Source organism: Cynara cardunculus (genome assembly GCF_001531365.2).
Source record: "Cynara cardunculus var. scolymus isolate 2C chromosome LG 3, CcrdV1, whole genome shotgun sequence".
NCBI classification, from domain to species: domain Eukaryota; kingdom Viridiplantae; phylum Streptophyta; class Magnoliopsida; order Asterales; family Asteraceae; genus Cynara; species Cynara cardunculus.
In genome coordinates, this window is record NC_037530.1 from 78991 (window position 1) to 87260 (window position 8270).

General features: G+C 32.7%; 1 pseudogene; it reads right to left on the reverse strand.

Annotated features, from left to right (window-relative positions):
• Positions 1–3971: 3971 nt before the first annotated feature.
• Positions 3972–6909, reverse strand: LOC112508552 (annotated as a pseudogene).
• Between the last annotated feature and the right edge of the window lie 1361 nt (positions 6910–8270).

Consider the following 8270-nt stretch of genomic DNA (forward strand, 5'->3'; position numbering starts at 1 on the left):
AATCTGGCATGCTTGCATTTTCAGGATGCCACAATGCTTATTCGTTTATTTGTTTGTCTTTATCTAAATACTAAAGATTCATTATTGTTTGGATTATAGTTTGCTTATATCTTGTTTTTGCCATTCTGACAATTTCTTATATCATGTCTTTGGTTTATGGTTTGCTTCTTTGGTTATACTACTTGCCCCTCATATACATGAAGTTGATCTGTAGGATGAGTATGTTTCAAACATGGCTAAAGCTCTTATATTTTCGCTATTTATTAGTAACTAGCAGATCGTTTGTTTTAGTTGGCTTCCATCTTATAGTTTTCTGAATGACTATTAAAAATGTTATTTATTCTGCAGTCATTTTGTCCCAAATCCAATGAGAGTTTGAGAAAGCACACCAAGTAAATCCTTTGTTTTTATTCCAACTTTCACCCTTAGCTTTGTGGTTGATTCATGAAGGAGTAGCTTATACCTTCATCTCATGCAGGCATATCTGGATTATCCTTATGGTAACATATGAAAGAGTGTTTGATTGGAGGATTGCAGGTAGATGGAGGTTTAGGGCCTTCTACCATTAAAACACAGGTGTTGTAGGTGCAAATTGCATTGTTGTTGGGAGTTAAGTGTTTGGAGCTGCAGAACAAGTGTGAATGAAGCCCAAAAACATTTATTTATTAAGCATATGCTAGATATAAAGTTTCCCAACGTGATGTACAATTTGATACCGCGAACATGATAAATTTAGGAATTGCTATTCTGATTCGCTTTCTTACATTATACAATTGTAGAGCTAGCTTTGTTAGATGTATTGATAAAATTGAGGTGGACTACTAAACTACTTGGATTTACCTGGCTTAAGTCCTGTCTCATACTCGGTCTGAGGTTTATCCTTTTGGTTTGGTTTCATTTCATATGGATTAAAGCTTTAGTTCTATCCTTTTTTTTTGGTTTGACAACATGGACTTTTGTAAAATATTGTGTTATTTTGCTGTTTGGGGGGTTATAAGGATGATCTAAATAGTATGCCCCCTGTAAAGAAATTGGTTGTCATCATAGTAGTTGAAGACAACAAAATTAAATGGAGAAAGCTACTGTTTTGGAAGTCTGTTGATAATTGTATGATTGGGAAGGCTGGCTGCTGGTACCTAACTGTTTGGAACTATACTGGATTCATAAACTCTATTATAGATTCCTGTTTTATTTGGAATTTTGGGATTTGATATAGAATTTTTGGTGATCAATTGATGCAGCTCACCAGCTATTCCTATGCTGCATCCATAAGGGATTTTTTTACTGTAATTGAATGGAGAAAGAAATTACAATATTACGGTCCATGCGATGTTTTTATTTTTGAATAAAATCTAAATTTGAAGATATCATAAAAATTTGACAAAATTACATCGATATTAGTATCAAATTAACTATTTAAAATTCATCATTTTTTGTGTAATTTTTTAATTCAATTTTTTTAATTATAATTTAATTTAAGTTCAATAACGAAGTAATTTATATTTTGTTTAATAATATAATTTTCTTATAAAGATAATAGTTAATTATTTTGTTAGAACTCGATAATTATCTTAATTATATTTTACATTTTTTATATTTTAAAATGAGATGTTTATCCTCTATTTGATTATATTTATCCACAGTTAGTTACACGAATTCAAACATGGCTTTAATAAGTTGTACTTATGCATAGTTTACTTATAATTTTGAATTTTAAGTAATATGCATCAATATACAGTACTTCATATAGAAAAAAAAATTGTTTTTAAGAGTTTTTGTCAAATGCTTTATAATATAATATAGATGAGGACTGGGCTGTTAAGTTCATATTGGATTTTAAATTGTCATACAATTTTTTTCATTGATAGACTGTAATTGAAACCATGACTCTTATTTATTCAAATTGTATTAATATGTAAAGACCAAGTATAATTTATATCATCGTTAAATCTTTTATAATAAAACCAGTAAAACTTTAAAATCGTTGAAATTCACGGCTTCCACCGCATTATGCAAATACACAACTAGTTACTTATAAATCATTTAATTTATCGGTGGCCTGGGTGTCGTGTGGTGGAAACGTGCCGTGCTAAAGAGTAAAGACAGCTTTTTGGATGAGATAATAAAAGTTACCTAACGCACCTTCATCTTTACAATAGTTACCAAACAGAACCTCAACTTATGATTCTTAAACTTCTGCCCCAAAATAATCAAACATTTTTATTAAATAAATTACAAATCGTACAAAACCGAAATCAACTTTCTCCAATCCTATTTAAAAGACAAAAGAAATTTCTTCTATCAACGGGAAATTTAAATGACCATCACCTCGTAACATCCAAAGTTTGAATCAACAAGCTGACTCAATAATTTTGAATTCAATTAAAAAACTATTGATAACACACAACTTGAGACTTATAAGGAGCTCATAAATCTCATTTTTTATTCATATGTAACAAGTTGTTACATTTTGTTGAGAAAAATCAGTCCATTTTTTTTTTTCTGTTATGGCTTAAAATACATTTTAACTTTCGAAAAAAGGGAAATACAATGATACCCAAAATAGTAAATAAACGAATTATGACGTATATTCATACATAGAATAATCTGTATGTAAGAAGAAACAACATAAATATAGGATTATTTGACCGTTTAATCCATATAAAATAATACATGTCACATAAACATGCAAATACTCAGAATATGGGATAAATTGGAAATTGAGATGGGAATATATGCCATTTAATGTTGAGAACGTTTTCCATTTTTAAAGAAGCATATATTACCAGATTACCATAACTATCTTTTCATTTTTTTTTTTTTTGCTTCAACAGCTTGTTAAAATAAATTCCAAGTGAAAAAGATAAATCGAAGAGAGAATGAAGAATTATGCAAATTCAGATATTCCTTTAAAAACTAAAATTATTTTAATTTTCCTTTGAAAGTTTGCTCATATATCAAATATTTTAATAATATACTTAGTATTATAAAAATTAAATTGCGAAATTGTTGTAGTTAAATGTAATTTTTTTGCTCAAACAGCCTTCCTAAACTATCTCTAAAATGGAGAAATTAAGGGAGAGATGAGTTTTTTCTCTAAAAATGATTGCCAATTGAGACCGTTAATAAAAACAACTTCGAAAATAAATACTTCGAGAGAAAATAATATTTTAATAGATGAATTGAATATTTTAGTCAATGTTGGATTCTCCAAAATGAAAAATATTTTGGAGATGAATGTAATTTTTTTTTATGTGGAGATTTTAACTTTTTAATTCTATATTTTAGAGAAATTTAAGAGATTCTGTTAGAGATGCTCTTACCTCTTAATCATTTCTTTCCTAGCCATAGTTCCACGGTTGACAGGTCTGTAATTTGCAGAGGGTCAAAGCATAGGTCCACAATTATGTACCTTTGGGAAAACACATTTGCAATAACTAATTTACCCAGCAAAAACTTATCAAGTAACGGTGGTAAGTTCTCGATACTTTTCGTACCAAATAAATTCTCGGTGTCGAAGGATTCTCGGCACTTCCTCACCACTGCTTACAGTTATGTTACGGGGTTTTCGCGTTTGCGATGATGGTGAATTTGGTACGAGACGCCTCTCCGAAGAAAATCAGGGGGTGGGTTCCGTTACCAATGGCTATGGCTGTGCCGTTTGTTGTGGGGGCTTATTTCGCGATCGATATGTGCATGGGAAGTTTGTTTGTGTTCATATGGCATAAGATGAATAAGCAAAAAGCAAAGGTGATGGTACCTGCTGGTTTGATCTGTGGTGATTCTTCCTTCCTCAATCCTTGCTTTGGCTGGAATCAGACCTCCAATCTGTATGAGGTTTTTGCCTACAAACAAGTAATGGAATTGAAAGAAGTTTTGAAATCTGGTGATGATATCTACCATCTTAATAACAGAAACCTAGTTTTGACCATCTCTACTGCTTTTTTTTTTTTTTGTAGAGATGGTCAAAACTAACTTTCTGTCGGTCGATTGTTGTCATCTGGGTCTATTTAACATAGAACAATATATTTCATTAGAATGTTATAAACAAAACCAGTATATCCCATATGAAGGCAGGTTAACTACTTTAGACGGTATTTCCCATCTGGAGGCAAGTTAATTACCCTAAACAGTAAGACAGAGACAATTTCCGGAAAGGGAAATTAATTAAAATAGTCATTTTTAGAATTTGGATTCATCTCTTAGCAATTTCGCTCCTAATATTTCAAAAATGTCAACAGATCCGCAAGTGGTACCTTCTCAATTTGCGGAGGGGTTGAAGTGTAAAAAAAAGTTCCCGAACCAGATACGCAAGTGCACGGACCAAATCTGTAAATTAGTCCAACACTTCCGTGGGACCTGGTTCGGAAACCTTTCTTTTTCTTTACATTTTGACCCCTCTACAAATTGAGAATGTGTCACTTGTGAACCTAGTGATATTTTTGAAAATTGGGGAGAGAAATTGCAAACCGATAAATTCAATGCCTGAAAATGACTATTTCTATTAATTTCCCTTCCGGAAATTAGAATGTCATAAAGCCTACAACTTCAAAGACTTTCGTTATGCTTTTGCATGTTTAAAAAACTTACTGGTTTTAAGGTTCTTTCTTGAGGTGGTATATATGTTTCTTGCAGTGAAGAAAGTGATCTTGAGAAAATTATATAGACCGTCCCCTAGGATAAGTGCGATCGAAATGAAAACCTACGAATACAAGAATCGTTTAGATCCCAAAAGTTATATAACGTTTCTTCACAAAATGTCGTTCACCCGTCTGACCTTATAACCGTTTAGACTCTTCATGCTGCTTTCTGATAAACTCGCAGGAAACCAATCACCTTTGCGGTCACCTATGAGTGGCCACATGACACCATATGATAGCACGGCGCCTGCAAGCAACGACAAGTTCACGAGATGCGAACATATCATTCCTGCACCTATGTAAGTCATACTAAAATCAAAATAAAACCTGCATAAGACCAACACATTCATATGATCAACATAGGATACAGTGTTATAAAAATAACCAAAATGTATAAACCAAACAAACCCAGTATGTATAACGCCAGGCCTAAAATGCTTACGTGTTTGCATATGCTTTTAACCCGAATGTCGGAAAGTTTGTGAATCCACATTTGCCTGATCCCGAAAAGAACCACTGGAAAAAAGCCCACGCAAAACTCCCTGTGAAGAATTTTGCAAACCCCACAACTTGCTTCCTACAAGAATGCCATGTTCATCGGTGTTCGTTTAGCATCTTAACGAATGAACACACATAAGCTTATTTTCTTAACGAACGAACATAAAAACAAGAAAATATGTTCTTTTAATGTGATGTGATACCTGGCCATTTTGTCTCCTTTGGGAGTATGGAAGCCATTGATGAGCATTGCAGTGCTGTTCCACTTGGGTATGCCAATTTGTAGTCGATGATCATAATCTACCAAACAACAATACAAAGGATCTGTATGTTAGTAGCTTAATGAGTCTAATAAAACTTAAAGCTTATTCAGTCAGCTATACATGACTTTTGGTATTGGCTTAATGATATAGAAAATAGTTTTCCAGGAGAGCTTTAGTTTTTCCACACCTGTCATTTCCAATCATTTCCAATTAAAAATCACGCTCCTACCATCTATAAAATAAAATAAAATAAAAAGGTATGTTTGTTAGCAGCTTAATAAGCTTGATAAAACTCAAAGCTTATTCAATTACTGTACATGACTCTTTGTTAATGGCTTAATAATACATAAAACAGCTTATTCAGCGAGCTTCGAGGGGAACTTTAGTTTTTCCAAACCTACCTTCGCAACTAAAAAACACCATTACATCTATGAAAAAACCCACTCAAACAAAAAACCTTGCCAATCCATACAAACATGTTAATCCAAAAAACATCTAAATGGAAAACCAATGAAACAACCCCAGAAATTGTATAAGGTTTGTAGCTGCTGCTTCTTCACTTGTAATCTTCGATTCGATTTTAATGATGTTTAATTAGTTATTGATGAAGGATATGTGATTTGTGAAGGTGGATTTGGGTCTTATTTGCTGGGGTTAAGCAAGAAGATATACGAGCAAGCAGGGGTTGATACAGACGGGAATTCAGCTGGGAGTCATAAAGAACCTGGGGTCGGCTGGATGACTGGTCACAAATCACAAATCACAAATCCCAAATCCTTCTTCACTTGTATAAGAGTACAAGTGAAGAGGCAGAAGCTACAAACCTTTCTGAGAGGAACCAAGGACAAAAGACCAACGAAGCTGGTAACAAACAAAAAACCAGTCATCCAGCCGACCCCAGGTTCTGTATGACTCCCAGCTGAATTCCCGTCTGTATCAACCCCTGCTTGCTCGTATATCTTCTTGCTTAACCCCAGCAAATAAGACCCAAATCCACTTTCACAAATCACAAATCACAAATCACAAATCAATAACTAATTAAAGATCATTAAAATCGAATCGAAGAATCAAACCTCCGTAGGCAATGTTGTAGCAAGCAACAGCACATGTCTGAATGATGGTATTCTCTTGTCCGGTAAACGGCGTCGTTAGGAATCCAGCTTTCCGAACGAGCTTCGTCCATGTTGTAATGAATACGAAGGCCAAAAGAGCAGCAGAGACGTTGAGATTTGGGACCAAACCCGTCGTCAAATTAAGCTTGGTTACGATGACACTGTACATGATTCCGATCAATAAACTGGCCAGCAGTCCTCGCAAATGGTTATGTGTTTGTTCCAGGGCGGAATGACCTTTGAACCACCGGCGTCTCGATTTCCATCGTCTCCCGCTCGTTGGAGGCTTCCATTCTCTGAATGGTTGTAGAAATGGAAAGAATATATAGAAGAAATGGAATGTAGTTGAAAGGGTGTCGTACAGTACACATTGACAGTACGGATAGAGGAAAACATTCAAATAAAGCATTTTATGAAGGGAATTCAGTTTTGATTTGAGTGAGGGTTTAGTCTACAGTCTACACGATCTCCAACAACATCTATATGAATCAAGATTTTTCAAATTAAAGTATTTTTATAAATTATATTAGTGTTTCTAAATAAGTATTTAAAGATGTGATTATGTTGTATATACATTTTAATTGTGTGTGCGCACACGTGTATGTTATTGTTGGAAATAATAATAAAATGAAAAAATAGATGAGAAACGGGAGTAGAGAGAGAAATAGTTTTTTCAATTATCTATATTATATTATAAAGTATTTGATAAAAAATCTTAAAAATTATTTTTGTACATAAAATACTGTTTATTGATGCATATTACTTAAAATTCAAGATTACATGTGATTTTGCATAAGTACAATCTATTAAAGCTTTATTTTTAAATTCGTGTAACTAACTGCAGATAAACATAATCAAGTACATAACAAACATCTATTTTAAATATAAAAAGTCTAAAATATAATTAAGATCAAAAAATGAAAATTGTTAAATAGTTAATTTGATAATAATATCGATTTATTTTTTTCAAATTTATATTTTTTTCAAAAATAAAAATATCATCGCTTTCTCTAAACCACATAAAATTGTATTATATCGATAAAGACAAAATATAAAAACTAAACATGAAAATTGAGATTGATCTCGCTGCATTTCTAGTATTTTATAAGTAACTTTTCATAAATTGAATTTAAAGAATCTCACAAATCAGGAAAATCTTAAATATAAAAAACACACACACACACACACACACATATATATATATATATATATATATGGGACTAATCAAATTATAAATGATTAGTTTGTGATAACTGCGAGGTCCAATCTCAATCACAAATCAACGGATAAATTAGAAAATTAATAATTATGGTAGTTTGAGTTAAAATTATAATTAGAGGGCGTATTAGGTGTTTTTTTAAAAACTCTTCTCTCCTCTCTCCTCTCTCCTCTCTCATCTCTCCGACCTCCAATCTCCGACCTCCGGTGAAATCGGTATCACAGTACATCACAATGGGTATCACAGTATGTATCTTTGTTTTTAAGGTTTGAGTTGGTATCATAGTTGGTATCACAATATATCACAATAGGTATCACATTGTGTATCTTTGTGATTACTTGGTACCTGTCGGATTAATGTTCACCGGATATTGGAGGCCGGAGTGATGAGAGAGAAGAGAGAAGCTTTTTAAAAATACCTAAAACCCCCTCTAATTATAATTTTAACTCAAACTACCATAATTATTAATTTTCTAATTTATCCGTTGATTTGTGGTTGAGATTGGATCTCACAGTTACCACAAACTAATCAGTTCTCC